Source organism: Microtus ochrogaster, linkage group LG10 (genome assembly GCF_000317375.1).
Source record: "Microtus ochrogaster isolate Prairie Vole_2 linkage group LG10, MicOch1.0, whole genome shotgun sequence".
NCBI classification, from domain to species: domain Eukaryota; kingdom Metazoa; phylum Chordata; class Mammalia; order Rodentia; family Cricetidae; genus Microtus; species Microtus ochrogaster.
In genome coordinates, this window is record NC_022035.1 from 9,693,580 (window position 1) to 9,712,926 (window position 19,347).

Consider the following 19,347-nt stretch of genomic DNA (forward strand, 5'->3'; position numbering starts at 1 on the left):
GGAGAAAGAGTAAATCATTTTGCTATGTGACGGAGCAACAACCCTGAGTGTTGATTCAGCTCACTGTGCATACATCATAGATGATCCTGCTCTCACTCCTGCCACTGGGTCAGACCTGACCTGATGACAAGGATTTCTTCTTACTTCCTGCTCCAATTCATTTCTTCATTTCTTCATGCAAAATGCATCCCTGGGTTCCTACCATAGGCTTTGCCTGGTTTAGAAATCGAGGAATCAAAGCAAATGGGATGAGGTCTCTGCTTGCAAGTATTTACAGTTTCAGAGCAAAGTCAGGCAACAAGAGATAAACAAAGGAAGGGGTAAGTGGTCGGAAGACTAGGGAGTGGAATGCAAAAGTACGGGAGGGAGGGGCTGGTGGAAAGGGGAGTGCCTATTTTAAACTGAAGACCTTTCTGAGGATGACATCTGAGCTACAGTGAAGGATATGAGGAAGATTCCAGTAATCCAGGCTCGGGTGTTGCTGACAGAGAGAACATAATGTGCAAAGGCCTAAGGCGGGAACAAGGTCAGCTAGTGAAGCCCTAACTAGAATGTCACTGCAACTGACTTTGGTGAGCTGAGAGCAAAGAGGTAGGTGGAAACAGGCTTGGAGAATATGCAAGCGATGACCTGAAGGGTCCTTTGATTTTGTGTAAAGAGTTTCACTTTATCTTACTGTTTTATTTCATTGTTCAGGGTATTTTAAAACAGAAATACGCAAGCATACACTTGTTCTTTGTGAGGAGGTAATTACCATGTGTCACTTTGGCACACGATTACATTGTGAAAACAGGTTAAAAACAGCTACCTAATCAATGTTCAAGGGGGAAAACATTCAAAATGCTTTCTCATGGTACTCTGAGATAAGGTAGTATACAATCGCAATATAGTCACTGTATTGTAGAACACAGGAGAAAGTCTTACTCCTAGTTAACTTCAGCTTAATCTTCATTGATCAACTTTCCAGTCTCTTCCACCAACCACTTTCCCAGCCTCTGGCAGCCAACACTGCTCTCTCGTGCCCACGGGATCACGATTTTTAGATTCCACTTATCCCATTCCGTGCAGTTTTTGTTTACTTGAGCTTAGAGTACTTTGAACACTGTGATTTCCAGTTCCATCCTTGTTGCAAATGATGGGATTGCATTTGTTTCATTTCATGCCTGGAGAATGTTCACACATACCACATATATTTTCTTAATCCTTCCATCAGTTGACCAATAGGTTATTTTCATTTCTTGTCTATCTTGAGCAATGTTGCAACAATCATGAATTTGCAGATAATTTAATGTACGGTTTCTATTTACCTTGGAGGTACACCTAATAGTGTAGCTGATGGATCACCTAATAGTTATACTTTGAACTTGGGGGGAAACTCCATGCTGTTTTCCATAAAGATGGTGTTAATAGACTGCAATCCTTTCCTTCTCTCGCTGTTATCACCAGTACTTATTATACTCGGTGTTTTATGTAGTAGCTTTTTACTGGGCTGAAATACTATCTGATTGGTGTTTGAATTTTCATTTCTTCAGTGATTAGTAAGTAATACTGAGCAAGTTTTCCATATGATTGTTGGCCCTCTGTATGTTCACTTTAGAGAATGCCTGCTTAGACGTACCACCTCTTTCAAAATGAGGTATTTAGGGATTTTTTGGAAGGGGGTTAAATTTTATGCTTGGTCACTATTACTAAATCTTTGAAATTTTCATACTATATATTTTGATCATATCCCCCTTCTCTCCACCATTCCAGATCCATCATTTATTTCCCTACCAATCTAACTTCAAGTTCTCTTAAAAATAACAAACTATGAAGTACAGGTGGTGCTGTTCACAGGCTCTAATAAGCGTAGTCTTGCACTGGATTGTGGTCAACCAACCAGGGACTACATGTTTACAAACAAGCAAAGAAACAAACAAAATAAAGACTCTGTCCCAGCAGGTTTAGCTCCTTAGTTAGGGATGGGATTTATTCCACTCTCCCTCTCCAATGTGGGACTTTGTCTGGCTTCAGATTTCATGTCTTATGTATACTGTCTCAACTGCTATGAATTCATTAGGGCAATTATAGTTATAGTCAATTGCCTAGTTATAGTCATGCACCATCTATGGTTCTTGCCATCTTTCCACCTCGTGTTCTATAATGTTCTACAATGTATGTTTTTAAGTCCTACTCTAAGCATTGGAATACGTACCTGACACCACCATTAAAGCCAAAAATCTGGACAGAAAGCTCTAGAACAACACCTACCGTTACGATTGTTTCTATTGAGAAAGTATTAAACTGAATTCCAATGATTTATCAGATTATACCCACAGACCATTGCATCTCTCAACCCTCATCAAAGAAGATTCTTTTTTACAGTATATGAAAATTAGTACAGAGATTAATAACTAAACCAGCAACCCTCTTTTGCCTTCTTTCCAGAAATTATTGGCATGTTGATACCTAGACCATTCAAATCATTTCTTATCAAAATGTACGGCAGGGGAAGCACAGAAAACAAAGGTAGGAAGAAACAAAGAGGAAGAAAGGATAGAGAAAGGTAAGGAGAGAAGAAGGGAGAGAAAGAAAAAGGGATAACAAATACTGTTAAATTTATTATGTTAAGTCCCAAGTTAAGTGAATTGCATCCTTTTCTTTATACTGGGAAATGATTTTTATTTGAGGGGATCTAGCAAATTAATGGGTCATCAGGAATTCCTGGACGCAGAAGACTAAATATCTACCCTAAGGATGTAACTCCTTGTGTTGTTATTTTTTCCAGATATCTCATCTTGTACAAATGAGTTGATCTCTAGGGTTTCATGTAAACAGTACTATTAAATTTGGAGTTTACGTGTGACTAATAGAGAGTTTAAAGCAAGGGATATATCATTGTGCTTGATAGCTATTATTTTCTTTTTCCCAAAAAGATTAGGTATTCAATAATTGGAACTGCTAGCCTGTCGTGTTTCATATGATCAATGAGTTGATACACTAAGATATGTTTTTGGAATTACAAGGTAGCTCATCTTACCTCTGAATATGCCAACGACATTGGAATCTTGAATCTGTAAAATGTTGTGTTCATGATTACAGGTTTTATTTTCAGCTTGGTTACTTTCCAAGTAGGAAGAAATTTTAAGCTAGTTGTGTATGAGAAAAGAGAATTGGACATTTCCACATATAAAGCTTCTTTGGTTTTGACAAGTTGAGAGGTATATTGTATTAAGTTCTTGGGATCATTTTCTTACACTCTAGACAAAAGGTTTTCTGCTGCTAGTCTGTCAGTCTTAAATCTCATGGATATGCTCTTTTCACCCTCCTCTCTCTTGTTTTTTGAGTAAATAATTATACAATGTTTTCTTCCTGACGCACACATTGCTGAAATCAAAGCTCTCTAGAAGAAAATTTGCATGGCAATGAGTGACATAGTAAGTTTTAGTGATGTTTTGAAATAATAAATAGGCATTATCATGGCTTTTAGCCAAGTCACGGGAAAATAAAATAAAGTACAGGATGCCAGGTTCAGACTAATGCTGATTTTCACATAATTTCTTTTACAGTTAGCATATCTATTAGGAATAACAAAAAATATCCTCCCAACTTGAGGCAACAAAACAAGAATAAGACTAAGATACCACACTTCCTAGGTTACTGTCAGGGAGAGTGAAAGGGTAATGCATATAAATCCATTCGATACTCCTGTTTGCCTAGTTTCTTTTAACCCCCAGTATTATATGCTAATGTCTACGGTGTTTATATCTACATTCCTCACATGAATTACGGAAGGAGATCTTTGCCTCACATTCAATCTAAACAAGTCAGCAATTATCACAAGACACTTTTCTGAGTTTAGGTGCTTTTAAGAAAAAAAAAAAGTCATTTAAAATTTGAAATTTCCTGAGTATTGTTTGTGTTCAAAGACAGGTTTAAGCAATGTGGAGATGCCAAGCTTGGGTGGGTCTCTGAAAACAAAGACAACCTGAGACTTGTGTACAAAAAAGATATTATTTGGAAAAATGCTTCGAGTGGGTGAATGTAATTAGAGCAAGCACACCTTGCTCTCCACACCCATCCTCCGGCTTCAGTGCTCTGGCTTCAGTGTGCTCAGTTTTCACAACATGGATTTCACAGGGTCCCTAACACACCACCCGTACTTTGGTAACAGTGAGCAGCAGGACTAAGGAGTAGCCTGCCCCTGCCCCACTTTGGGATGACTATTTATTGATTCTGACAGAGGCAGGGATGGAGAGTAAAGGCGCATACCCTCCACTGGCACTCTGCCTTAATTTGTTTATGGAAATGGATTAAGACTGATGGAGGATAGGGCTGTTCAGGAATGATATGATGGAAGACTATAACGGTCACAGGAGAGAGCATCCACGAAGAAGCCAGTTTTCAGTTGGGTGCTATTTTTATAATATAGGAATTTGAACACACATAAGCTATTTTAATGGCGTGCATATGGATGTATTCAAAAAATCAAATGCAGTTTACCGTTTAAAAACAAGATTTGCCTAATTTGCAGCTCTGGATGCTTGATTTTATGTGTGAGGCCAGAAAATAATTTTTAAAAACATGTTATATCCTTGGTTTCATGTATTATCACTAACAAAGGAGATTTTCTGATATTGGGCCATAGATGTCACCTTTGCTAAACATATAAAAGTTCGATGGAATATCCCCAAGTTTTTTTTAAGGTTATGTAGACTCTGGAGGTATGGTAATAATAAGCATTTGTCTACCACTTAAGTGTTTCTAAAATGACCCAGGAAAGAAACAGCTGGGTAGGGGTGTTAGCTTGCTGTTATGTTGCACTCTGGTTTTGCTTTGCCAAAGCATCCTGTAGGCCAAACCAAAATTAAAGTTAAGAATAAAATGCTGGTACTGTCATCTCATTTCATGTGCTTTTCATCTTCTCTTGTCTTGAAGGAATAAGCCATGGCAGACTGAAGGTAATAGAGCAAATTGGGTCACCATGTGCCTTATTCTCTCATATTAATATTTTGAAGCTGCCGCAACAAAGAACCACAAACTGGGTAGTTGAAAATAGCACGAATTTGTTGTCCTGGTCCTGTGGTCTAGAAGTGTGGGATTAAGGTACAGCAGGGAGATTTCCCCCATCTGGAATCAGGTGTGGTGATTGCTGTGTTTGCTAGCAATCTGGGACACTCCATGGTTTACAGAAACCTCACTCCGGTCTTGGTCTCATAGTACCATTCATGTCATAGCCATGAGAGCCTCTTTCTCTGTGACGAAGCATATTAAAGGCGACTCCAGTCCAGTATCCCCTCATCTGGATTCATTACACCCACAAGCATTCTGGTTCAAACACATGTATAATAAGAGGCATAGAAATTAAGACTTCAGCCTATCGTTGTGAAGGAAGGATACAATCTAACTTACAGCTCATATCAATTGCATCTGCCCACTTTGATAAGCTATTTCTAAGCTAGAGGTTGGAAAACACATCCCTATGAGGTACCTTGCAAATTGCTTAAGCTTAGGTTCCGATTTCAACCACTCAATTTTTTGAGCTAATTTACAATTTTCCTCTATGATTTTTTCCAATTTTTGGAATTTTTGAAAACATTAGCCTCAATAAATTCCCCAAACTAACGGCATTTATTTATTATTGGCTTGTAGCTCACTGTTAATCTATTAGCATACTTATCTCAAATGCATGACTTCATGATTCCCATTACCTTCATGTAAGCTTGTAATTCAGCCTCTAAACCAAATACTTGCTGCATTGAGGCCTTGGAAATGTTTTCCAATGCCGTAAACCCTCCCATTAGACATCATCCTATCCATTATAGAGATAAGTCAGCCAGGTAGTTAGAGTCGTGTGAGGCCACTAACTTCTACAACGTCTTCCAAATAGTACTTAGAGAAAACTCACCTTTGAATGTTTCTTATCAAATCAATGACCTGACTGTTTGTCCAAAGCTTTCTTACCTACTTCTTTTAGCATGATAGGCAATTCGACTTGAAATTGTTTTGTACTTGAATTGTATTTACCTTAGAATAGGGAAAGGTAAGCCAGTATGTCTTTACAACAGTGTATTTCTCCAATATTCTTTCTAATATTTGCCACTTTCAGTTAAAAAGATACATTTTTTTTCCCCAGCATAGTGGTGTATTCATGTAATTCCAGCATCCTGGAGGTAGAGACAAGAAGGGACATTTTAAAGCTAATAGCCTCAGGCTTGTTTCACTTAACAGGAGCTTTGCGAAACAACTGACTTTGTTCTAAAAGCTAGAGTTAACATTTTAATATCCTCCTTTCTTCTTATTTTAATGCTCTCCCGCTGTGATCTAATCCTCCCCAACAGGATGAGAAGTCACCACCTCTTCAGACCTGAAATCCATTATGTGAAAAATGAGATTCTAATACTGTCTCAGAGCCCCCATGTTCCTTGTTCGAGCCCCGCTTACTCTATACAGCACCTTGATGGAATTCTCTTCCCTAGGTTCAGGCAACAGGCACAGGCTTTCTTCATCCTTCCTCTAGGTTTGCATGTCATTTCCTCATCCTTTCATGGTTCCTTCCTAACTACTCAAACCTCAAGTCACGATTAGAACAACTCTGGTTCTCAGATTATCTTCTTTTCCTTTATCCTCACACAGCAGAGAGAGAACCGAGAAATAAAAGAGAGCGCATGAACATTAAATTACCAGTGCTTTTAATCCTGGGATTTCAGCATCCAAAATTGTGAGCGTAAGTAGTTGCTGTTTAGACAGTCTGAGAATCTCCCAAGCTAAGCAAAACAGACACTTCCTTTAGCAGGGTCTTTCTTTCTTTCTTTCTTTCTTTCTTTCTTTCTTTCTTTCTTTCTTTCTTCCTTCCTTCCTTTCTTTCTTTCTTTCTTTCTTTCTTCTCTTTTTTTCTTTTGTTCTTCTCTCTCTCCCTCCCTCCCTCCCTCCTTCCCTCCCTCCCTCCTTCCTTCCTTCCCTCCAGTCCTTCCTCTCTTTCTTTCGTTCCTTCTTTTTTTGGATAATCAGCTCCCAAATAATGACATGGAGGCATTATTAATTATGAAATCTTGATCTTAACTGAGGCTTGTTCCCAATTAGCATTAATAACTTAAATTACCCTCTTTATATTAATCTACCCTATGCCACACGACTTGTACCTCTCCTCAGTACCATGCATCCCATTTCATCTGTATCTGGCTGGCGAATTCCACAGCCTCTCTTTCTCCCAGAGTTCCCGTCTCTTTGGAAGCCCCACCTATCATTTCCTGCCTAGCTATTGACTGTTTAGCTCTTTATTAGTCTGATCAGAAGTTTCCTTGGTGGAGACACTTCTTCACATTAAAAAAAAAAAAAAAAGATTAACCCACAATTTCCCCTTATATCCCATTATTTGCTACCTTCCTGCTTTGTTTTTTTTTTTTTTTTTTTTTTGGTTTTTCGAGACAGGGTTTCTCTGTAGCTTTGGTGCCTGTCCTGGAACTCGCTCTGTAGACAAGGCTGGTCTCAGACTCATAGAGATCCGCTTGCTTCTGCCTCCCGAGTGCTGGGATTAAAGGCGTGCGCCACCACCGCCCGGCTGTTTATTTTCTTAAGAGTATTAAAACCCTTAGTACCTCACTAACTGACATAGTAGTAGTTATTAGTTTTCTCTCTATCAGTTCCATAAATGCATACTATTGACTTCAATGACAAGATTATACCAGGCATTTATCTTATTTCACAGTCCATATTAGATATCCATCAAATATTGGTCGGAAAGAAAGGAATGGATATTCAATACTTCACTGTAAGGTTTTGTTCACATTGTTTTCATTTGGAAAAATCTTTTTATCACTCAATAACAAAAATAAAGAAATACCAAGATACTGTATTTACAACAATTTTGGGGTTATTTATTATTATTATTTCCATATTAAGATTTAAGATTCATAGTTAATTTATATCTATTTCAGAGGTCATACTATAATTGTAAAAATTACAGGACTAATTATGTTCAGCTCACCAATTTTCTATGCGTTTCTTGGAAACACAAATGACAATGGTAGACTTAGGAATGACCTAAAATAAAAGATTTAATCTTGTTAAATAAAACTTTTAATTTGCTTATTTGAGACAGGGTTTCACTGTGTAGTCCTAGCCAGCATGGAACTCCCTGTGGAAATAAGGCAGACCAAGAACTCACAAAGACCTGTCTGCTTTTGCCTCCTAGAATGCTAAGATCAAAGAAACCACCTTTCCTGCTCAAAATAATAAATTTTCAAAAGATAACACTTTCCCACTTTTGAAGAAGCAATTTTAGAAATCAGGAAGAAATACATAAGTATAAAATTATTTATATATCTCATAGTTATTAGAAAACTTCAGTGTTGATGTAAGTATTGCAGGCTATGACTCAATTACATATATTTAGACTGGCTAAACTAAAGTTTGCTTTAGTACTATTTAGAGGATTGAAGTGGTTTATAAAAATATGAATTTGATAATTTTCTATAAAATTTATCCCGAGGCTAATTGCTTATGATTTCAATATATGCCAAATAAATGAATTGGTAATTTACTTCAATGCATTCTTTTGTGATCTTTATAAATATGATCTTCATCCTTAGGTAGGACAATGCTTAGCAACAAGGACTTTAGGACAGGCCTACTAGCTTTGTCACTTACAGAACCACTTAGACATCTTTTTCTGTTTTCCAGAAGATATTACTTATCTCACTGGGAGTTCCTGAGACTCGTTGCCTGTGGAATGGTTTACATCTCATAAGTATCCAGCCAGCTACTACTGAACCTCATTGTAAGATAGATCAATAGACAATATGATAATTGGCTATCCCTTCTGCCTCCTTTATCAAGTAATTTCCAACACCTTTTGAAAGGCCTTACCTGGACAGTGTTCTCATGAAGCTATAGCACCTATGTAAGATGTAAATGTGTTCAGTATTAGCTAACAACCCAAAGACTTTACTTATTTATTCTTCAGAGTACAGAGTCTTTATTGGTAATTAGAAAATAATTACAGCAAATTGTAGAGGAGCTCTTGATGACTCCTAAAGCCTTTGTGTGCTCTTTCCACACAGTAACACACAATAGCACCTTTTGTCTTATTACAGAGCGCTTCTTTCCCTAATTTTACCTGCAGGGGTCACTGGTGTCACAGGACGATCTCTATCCCTTTTGATGGACAATTACATGTTGGCAGGTAATGTATTATAGGAATAAGGTAATATATTCGTTCAATTTACCATTCAGTAAGAATTCATTAACATAAAGATTATGACCCAGAATATACCCTTGGGAAACTTTCATGTTGATGTGCTTTTATTTGGAAGGTGAGTCGCTGTGTTTGCTACAGGAAAATAGTTGACAGTGATTTCATTTTAAACTTTTTCTTGGATGTAACTGTGGGAATAAATCAAATGACACTGAAACAAAGGAAGGTGAGTACGTTTTTTAAAAAAAAATTAAGGCATACATTCTTGAATGCCATGGAGCTGCTCTGGTTGTCAGAAGAAAAGTGCATTATGTAAACTTGGTTAATAAAATATGTATATTTTATGTTTCTAATAAATTTTAAATAGTAGCCTTCATTCCATCGTGATTTGTTTTTTTATATTAGAGGAGTAAAAAGACTTACTGTGAGATATTGAAATAAAAATGTGACAATTAAATTTGATTTAGTTCATTATATTTAGTTCAGTTTTTATGTCCAATTAAGTTATATACATACACTCTTTGTTCAAGTGTCAAACATTGATTTTAAAATAAATTTTTTATGGAAATGATGCAATCGACTTTGGTTCTTCTCTTTGAACAATTAATGGCTAAGATATATTGGTGAGCAGTAAACTGAACTGAACACAAGCCAATACTTTTTCTAACACACACACACACACACACACACACACACACACACACACACTGGTAGCAGGGAAGAAGATGCTTTACCATTTAAAAGCATCCATGCAACTATTGTCTCAGGAGGATATGCCCTTCATAGGCATATATGTATATATATATATACATATATATATATATATATATATATCCATGCCAGGCAATAGAATAGGAAATTCATTATTGTTATGTTTGTTGTTCATGGAAAAAGAAAAACGAAAAAAGACCCAAAGAAGAAATAGCATTGAATAATTTCACACTAAATGACAATACAACAAATTTATTCTTAAGAACTATCTCTTCTTTCATAATAGCCTGAATTGTTGATGAGGTCATTCCACACCTATAAGACTATTCTGTAACATTACAGTGTTTTAAGACTGAATTAATCAAGTTTTTAAAAAATTAAAGGAAATTTTTAGAGTTAAATTGTAACTCCTTTGAAGGTTCTATATTATTTTTTTGTATTTCCCCTATGAAAGGCAAACACTATTTTGAAGTTTAAATGCAAGTGGATTAATTCTGAAAAAATGTATATTTGAACTAGAACTGTAAATGTTTGACAGATATTGGAAAGTGGCTCTTAATGGAACTCTCAGAAGGAGAACCACAATTATTTCTAAGATTCACATCTAGTTACTTCTCAGACCAACATGACGCTGTTTGTCATGGTATCTGAAAGTTTCTAGAATATATTCAGCCTTCAAAGGTCACGGGGCATGTTTACCATGACCAAAGAGCATTCTGAAATATGAATCATCTATCACAAAGTTCTCATACAAAGGCCATTTCACTGAAAACCAAAATTTTTTATGTCAAAAATATATTGAGACTTGTAATAGTCTGAAAAAACTATGTCTGCATCTGTCTCCTACACTAGCGATTAGAATATTTCTTTCAAGGAAAATATAAAATACATTTTACTCTATCATAGATATGTGTTCTAATTTTGAAGAAATGGGAAAAACTTACACACACACACACACACACACACACACACACACACACAAATCTAATAAGGTTTATAGCTTACTGAAACCGTGGCAGCTAAAGGAATGAAAATTTTACTTTTCCATGTCAGATTTGTTCCTAGGTCTGGATAAGCTGTGCTTCTCGGGAAAACAGCTATTATCACTGCACGGAACTTCAAACTATTCTTAATGAATTAAATAGCTAAGTATTATCAAATCTATACATATATTCTTATTTTGCTTAGAGATAAATACAAAAATAAGATCTTTCTTTTAATTAACTTATAGCTTGTTTTAAAAGAATACAAATAAGAAAAGAAAAGAATGGTTCTTAACAGAGTACATTGTGCCATTTGAATAGAATGTTTAGGGAATAAATAAAAGTTAGAATTTAATGCAAGATGCCCATAAGCCACCGTGATCAACAAAAATACTTGTAAAAGTATTAAGTACAAAGTAACACATGAATGACTTGTGACTTCCTTAAACTGATGACCATGTATTTATCAGTTTGTCTTCCTTATTTTGAGATGATGCAACAGAGGATTAAAAATAATAGGAGATGATAAAGTTAAACCAGGCATCCAGCATGCTGTCAGAATGTGAAGGGGGAAACAAAGTGGCAGCAGACCTTGTTCACTTCTCCTACCCTCCCTGCCTCCACTCCAAGCTTTTTTACACAGAAGGTGTTTGCAAATGTGCTTTTGATCTGGGACTGGCTTACTTGAACACTTCTGAAAGCTACATAAGAGCTGAACTTAGGACTGCTTCCCCGACTCCCAGTATCTTCCATCACCCCTGTGTAAACAAGCCACACTGTTCTCTAAAGATAAGCTGAACATTTCGAGGACCACTTGCCTTAATGTGTGCTATCTCTAGCTTCAGAATCTCCACGTCCCACAAACTGAAAACTCAATCACACATATGCTCTCAAGGCTTTTTGGCCTCCCCATCTAGAATGAAATCTTTATTCTCAGCCCATTATGTTTCTGGTCTGGTTTGTGTATCTACTTATTCCAGGATGCTGAATGGTCATGGAAGAGAAAGATCTAATTGCTGTATTTGAGCTATTTGTAGTACTTTAGAGATTTTATACATAGCTACAGAATAAAACAGTATTCTATTGTTGACAATTGCAATACAATTAAAATAATTGACATGCATTAGACAGTTTCTCAGCACCAAACACTGATCTCTCAAGCTCCTTACGTAGTATTAGCATTTCAAAGGTAAAGTATTTACTCAACATGCTGGTAAAATCCTAATTTCATTTAGTAGTTCCCAGACAGGAATTGCTTTGGTATGTGAGGAACCACACTCAGTATTCTAGGTTACATTAAAGATTTGTTAAAGAGGTACTCTATATTGTATGCACCTATTTGTGTGTGTATATATATATATATATGTATATATATATATATATATATATATATATATATATATACATATATATATATATATGCCATGTGTAGAGGTGAAGGCCAGAGGTGAACAGTATGTCTTACTCCGTGTTAAACCCTTGAGACAGTCTCTCTCTCTGAACCTGAGCTAGGCTAGAAGCATGCAAGTCTCATACAATGTACACATACTAACACACACACCACATGTACACACACACATCTCACTCAATATACACATAGATGAGTACATAAAATAAATTCAAAGTTCATGAAATATAAAATAAATCTATAATTTTTTGCACTACTTGCAAGCCATTTATTGTTCTGACTCAAAAGTAAAAAAGAAAATAAGTAAGTTTATCTTCTCTGAGTAAAATCAGGGTTTTTTTTAACTATTTTTCCCCCTTAGGAAACAAGTTGTCTTAAAGTCTAAAATAAATTTTAATTAAAGAAACAATAGGTGGAAATGTTTTGTACTTTGATGTCCCTATAACAATACTTTTGCAAACAAAATACTGTAATAAATGGAGACTTCGAGCGCCAAAAAAAAAAAGAGGTACTCTATAAAGATTTGTTTTCCTATAATGAAAACTCAGTATGTGCCAGAAATTGCAGCCGAAGAAGAACAGTTATCTGGACCTGGTAACTTACAAGGCCAATCGTATTCCACACGATTGTTTGAGACAGAGACACAATTGAAAGGGGAGAGGCAGCAAGGAGCTACATTGGCACTGATGTATTTTTTTTGCTTGGTTCGTTGAAACCAAACATAACATTAGCTTAAGTCAATCATTAGCTATATGATTCTTCAGATGAAGACAGTTTTTCAAGCCTTTTCCTTGGTGGAAATAATCTATATACTGTTAGACATTGTTTTATTCTTTAGAGGTTTCCCAGTTTAGTGTGGTAATAGTAAGCACTAATGGGTTTTAGATTTGTCCTAAAATTTCATGAGATATTTTATTTGTAAGTGCCTAAAACCATCTCAGGCAATGGTAAAATACTCTTAGTGACAATGATTAGGAAGAAAAAATAAGTGGAATATAAAATGGATAAGTCAATGGCAGGAGGAGTGTTAAGAAGTTCAACCTTGAATCCTCTCTCAGGCCTCCCTGTGGGATTTCATGCTTCTGTGCAGGCCTGTTCCTTCCTACTGTGGGAGGTATGTGAAATAATAGTGTTGACTTCAAATACACAGACATGCATCATTTAACAAAGTTAGCCTGATTTCACCAGTCTTACGGACATAGATGCCAAAGCTCTGGGAATCCTTGGTGTTTACAAAACAGGCTGTTGTAGAGAATGGCTCAGAAATGTTCCTAATAAGTCATTTCCTTCTCATGTAAACAGCAAATATTATAGAATTGATAGAATTTTATGTATTTTAAAAATCTCACAAAAAGATATAGTATAATGTATTAGTATATCAAAAACAGTTGAGAAATTTCTTCTCTACACTGCAAATTCTAATTAATTTTAAGATATGCAGCACAGTGCTCATCAAAAAGAACAAAATACAACATAACCAATACCATTAGCTTTTGTTAAAATTGATATTGATTAATTAGTTCTTCTAAATAAGGCTTTTTCTTGGAATACACTGGCCAAGGATAATCTCAGATATATATGTTAAAGCAGAAGCATCTGCTATACCAAGCATCTCCCATTTCCCTTTTGTATCAACTTTACCTAGTATGGTGTGGCTTACTTTTTATTCCACCATTAGGCTTCACTCTGCCATATCCTAGAAATGACACAGAAAACAAGGGAACAATTGAAAGGAACATATAATAATATGATCCAAAGCAAATGTGTATACAACATGAGGACAGAGAAAAAAGCTATAGCTAAATTTTGAAATAAAAAATGATCAACCAGGCAGTGCATATACTCACTGAAAACAGCAAACTTACTTTACTTTTAATACTTCCTGGCATTTTTATTACCCATATAACTCACATGATCCGGACCTAGTTAATTTATCTAGTTCTACAGCAGAGTACTGAAAACGCTGGGGAAAGACAAACAAAACAAGAACGAAAACAAAACAAACTCAAACAAGCTATTGAAATAGTGAGAAAACAAAAACAAACAACCACAGAGAAAGTTTTGATATAAAAGAGTTGATGAAGCCAAATGTCAAACAATTATATGAAACTAAGTCCAGAACTAGAAGAAAAAAAAATGTTCTAAGTTAGATTATCTTCATGGGACATTTACATGAAGACTTTCAGTATCTGACCTAAGATTGATAAGAAGAGGAGAAGCTTCTTACTTTTTTTTTTCCAAATTTAAATATTTTATTTTTTTAAAATTTATTTATTTATTAAGGATTTCTGCCTCCTCCCCGCCACCGCCTCCCATTTCCCTCCCCCTCCCCCGATCAAGTCCCTCTCCCTCATCAGTTTGAAGAGCAATCAGGGTTCCCTGACCTGTGGGAAGTCCAAGGACCGCCCACCTCCATCCAGGTTTAGTAAATTGAGCATCCAAACTGCCTAGGCTCCCCCAAAGCCAGCAAAGAAGCTTCTTACTTTTAAAGCAGTAATGAGGCATATATTGCGTTAGTATTAATGTTTTTTTTTTCTGAGCTAGAAGCATACTGTGTATCCCAAGCTTGTCTTTGTTCTCTACCTCACCTGTTAACCTCAAACTCATAACACTCCTATATCCTGAGTTTGTTGGGTTGAAGACATAAAACAACAAAATGCTTATTTAAAAAATTTTATCAAGACATGAAAAAGTAAATTCAGTATTCTTATATACAATATGTAGTCATGAGATTTTGAAAGAAATATCTACTAGATATAAAAAGGAGAAAAATTGTAAATTAGAAAGGCATTTTATGAAATTATTAAAAATGTAACAGAAAATAAGAAAACAAAAAATATTAGCTTAGAAGTATTGAGAAAATAGAAGTATTTAAAGCAAACCTGAAAGGAATTATAGATGGTAAAAATGATAGAGAATTATTATTTTAGAGTTACAAGTAAGAATTATTGATAATTTGGAGAAAATCACACATTGTGAATTGAAACCCACAGTCTGGCTCCCAAGAAGAAATTCTTACAGGCTTAATGGTTTCTCTGGAAGCTTTTGTGGATGAGTTCCTCATTTTGCAGAGTTCTGGAATTTTATGACGTTATGCATTCATCTGTATCAATGTATAATCCTTTGCTAGGATTGCCAATGAGGTTTTCAAATACAACCATCCGCATCCTTCAAACACCAGCGCGCCTCTCCTGACTAGCGATCTCTGATCACCGCACTTTCGGTTGCTATGTCTTGGTTGTGTATTGGGCTTCCGAACTGATGCTCATCCTCTGATTTATTTTTCTATCCTTTTTCCTTCAGTCTCTTGTCACTTCCTCCTAACATTGTGGCATTTCTTCTTTTTTCTCTCAACCTTTAAATTTTTAAAAAGCTCATGATTATTTGTTTTCTATACCATCTCACCGTTTGCAGAAGGTTTCCTGTGTTTAGTGTTCATTGTCAGCTATTTGAGAGTACCAGTAACAATTGTTTGGGATTTAGTTTCTGTTCCTGACTTGGTCTCTTTTGATCAGTCCATTTGGTTCAAATGTATCTTTAGGTTTCTGCCCTTATTTCAAAGAATTTCTTCAAATAACTGTTCATACTGCTTTCTGCTAACATTTTAGAATATATAACAAGATACTGGAGAGCAAAAGAGATGCTGGGTGGGCTGAGAAACATAGGGGTTTCTATTGGTTTTATTTCTCACAGTAGAGTATTCTAAAAGAATGTTGCGATGAGGAGTCTCCAATGACTCTCCAAGTTTTATCATCCCCAAAAGCTTTTTTTTTTCCCTTTTCTCTATTCATGGATTACCAGTTTACACAGAAAACTCTAGTCCACCCAGGACTGAGGAACAGAGTTGAATGGCTGTGCCAGCTGCAGTTCCAACTTGGAATCTGAGTGTAGCCTGCATTAAGATTTTGTACATGTTTCTTATTTCTCCAGCTGTAAAAGTCTTAGCCTTTCAGAAAATGTTGGTGCCCTAATGCTACATTCCTAGTAGCAGATGGTGCGAATGCATTGCTTCTGTGGCCCTGCCATTGCTTAGATACATTTTAACCCTACTGGGGCTTTGAAGTCAATTATGACTTAACATGTGTTAGAACTTAGGAAAGTTTGCTGAAACGTTTTTGCAAGTATTTTTACCTCTGTAGTTCTTTACATTATTTTATCCCTTCTTCTCATTTTTATGGGATTTTAAGAAGGAGAAAAATTAATAATCATTTTGGCTGTGGTTCCCATTAAGGAGAAAAATGTTACAAGTTCATCCATGGGATAACACAGACTACCTGCTAAGAAGTCAGTAGATAAAGCAGTATCATCAAGTGCTACACTTAATATGAAGCAACACCAAAGAAAACATCTGCCAATTTCCAAAGGTTAAGAAATTTAGGCATACACAACATCCTCACTAAAACAATGCTCATTGTATTTATATGGAATGAAGAGATAACTCAGCTTGATGTTACAAGTTACCAATATTAGGAGTGAGCATCAAATTGGATGAAATAGTCACAAATTCGTTCTTAAGCATATAAATATAAAAGAGGAAGTTTTTACTCTTTCAAAATAGCAATAAAATCTTTAGCATGAGAATAAATATAGTAATAAATGTGCACCATGTTCATAGACAGAAATAATGAAGAAACAAAAATGATACACTAGGATTATTATCAGATTATCTTTGACCCTAATAATAACAATAATAAACGTGGTGGGAGAGATGGCTCAGTAGGTAAGAGCATTGACTGCTTTGCTAGAATACCCAGGTTCTATTCCCAGTATCCACATGACAGCTCATAACTGTCTGTAACTACAGTACCAAAGACTCTGATGACCTTCTCTGTCCTCCATATACACCAGGCACATGTTTGGTGCATAGACATACATGTAGGCAAAACACTCCTAGATATAAAAGTAAATGAAATTTTAAAACAATTAAAAAATTCATGGTGTCCAACTTTTGAAAACCATAGTCTTTCTACCTCCAAGAACAGATCATTTTTATAGTACCTGAGAGTGATTCTAATGCTATTTTTGAAATCAAGAAAGAGAAAACAGTTTTAGGAAACTGTTTCTCTATCTCTTGTATGGAAAAATTGTTGAGGCAGTGGAGACCTGAAAAGCTCTTAGATAGCTATGCTAGTTGTTGACTAACATATCAACATATTCTTTGACCCTCAGTAACTATCATAGATTTTGTATAAGACTATCAAACAACCATCAAGCTGACTTGTAGGAAAAACAACCCGTTTTCAGTCTTACCCCAGTTACAGCTATAATCCTTCAAAGGCCAATATGAGATGTCATGAAACTCCTTTGGCCCTCAAATATCTTTCTCTCTTCATACCATAGTAAGCATCTTATGTTGTTTATATTGTCATCTATTTTGTTACTTTGGTAGCATCTTTTAATTTTGATTGTTATGTCTTAGTGATATGATCTAGGTACATTGTCTCAATTTTTGTTTCTATTTATGGTGATGGGAAGAATTACATTCATAACAAGGCTTCCAGCAACATCTAACACTATAAGTTTGTTGGTTAGGATAGCAAGCACAATGACATACATACACATTCTTCTCAAAAGTTTCATCAATTTTATTCCACTTTGGGTATCTTGGATCATAGAAAGATGATGGCTTAAGACCTATAAATAGGAGAGAATATGTTGCTTCATGATGCAATCATTATTGTCTGTTATCACTTTACAAATGATATTGACATACTTGGAACAGCAACTTCTTTTAAAAAACTGAACATAGCGGACAATGAGGACTACAGAGAACTCAAGAACAAGGGCAAGGGGTTTTTGATCCTACTGCACGTGCTGGCTTTGGGGGGGCCTGGGCGGTTTGGATGCTCAACTTACTAAACCTGGATGGAGGTGGGCGGTCCTTGGACTTCCCACAGGTCAGGGAGCCCTGATGGCTCTATGGGCTGATGGGGGAGAGGGACTTGATCGGGGGGGCATGGGGGGGGAGGTGGGGGGCGGTGGCGAGGAGGAGGCGGAAATCCTCAATAAATAAATAAATTAAAAAATAAAAAAAAAACAAACTGTGCTTTCCTTCCCTGGTCAATTGCCCTCTACCTAACTGAATCTACAAAAATATTGCTGTATTTTCCTGGCTGACCAGGGTCTGATGAATGGTAATTATTGACTGTGGCCCTGAAAACAGGGATGTCAAGTTATAAATGTTTGTGTTAGAAACTTCTCTTCATGCTCATGAGACACTTCGTTAGTCACATCCACTGTCCAAGTTCATTTGTTTAAGTTTTGCACTTGAATTCAGTGTTCATTTGTTTTATTTAAGGTTCATTTTAAAATTCGATATTCAAGCCACATTGTTTTTAAATGTTTAGATGGATATTAGTATTTGTTCCTCATCCTGGTTATTCTATGTATTGTATGTATGCTAAGGTTCATTGTAAGAAGGCATTTAGTAGGTCTTGTGATTTCTTATGGTGTCAAAGAGATGACCTATTGCTGAAAAGAAGAAGTTAGGAAAGGGACTGAGCGGTCTTTTTGGGTGTTACTTCTAATCCTGCATTTTTACCTTTATTTCTGATTTTCCTTCACAACTTCCAAAGACTGTGAGGTACATTTAGAATATTTCCACTACTGCCTATGAGAGAAAAAAATAAAGACCCTTAATCTTGGGTCCTTTCTTTACCTCGAACTCGGGATCTACTTCACTCAAGAAATGGTGAAAAATTATATTCACTGATGTCAAATTCCCCTCTGTATACTGTGAATATGTTTTAGTACCATTGATTAATAAAGAATGTGATTTGGGTCTACAGCAGGGCAGAATATAGTCAGGCAGGAAATCTGAATAGAGAGAGAGTAGGTGGAGTCAGAGAGATGCCATGTAGTCACCAAAGGAGCCGGGTGTCCAGGAAACTTTCAGGTAAACCACAAGCCGCATGGTAAAATACGAAATAATAGAAGTGGGTTAATTCAAGATGTAAGACATAGTTAATAAGAAGTCTGAGTTAATAGCCCAAGAAGTGTTGTAAATAATATAGGTTCTGTGTGATGATTTTGGGTCTGGGTGGCTGGGAACCAACTAGTGGCTTCCACCT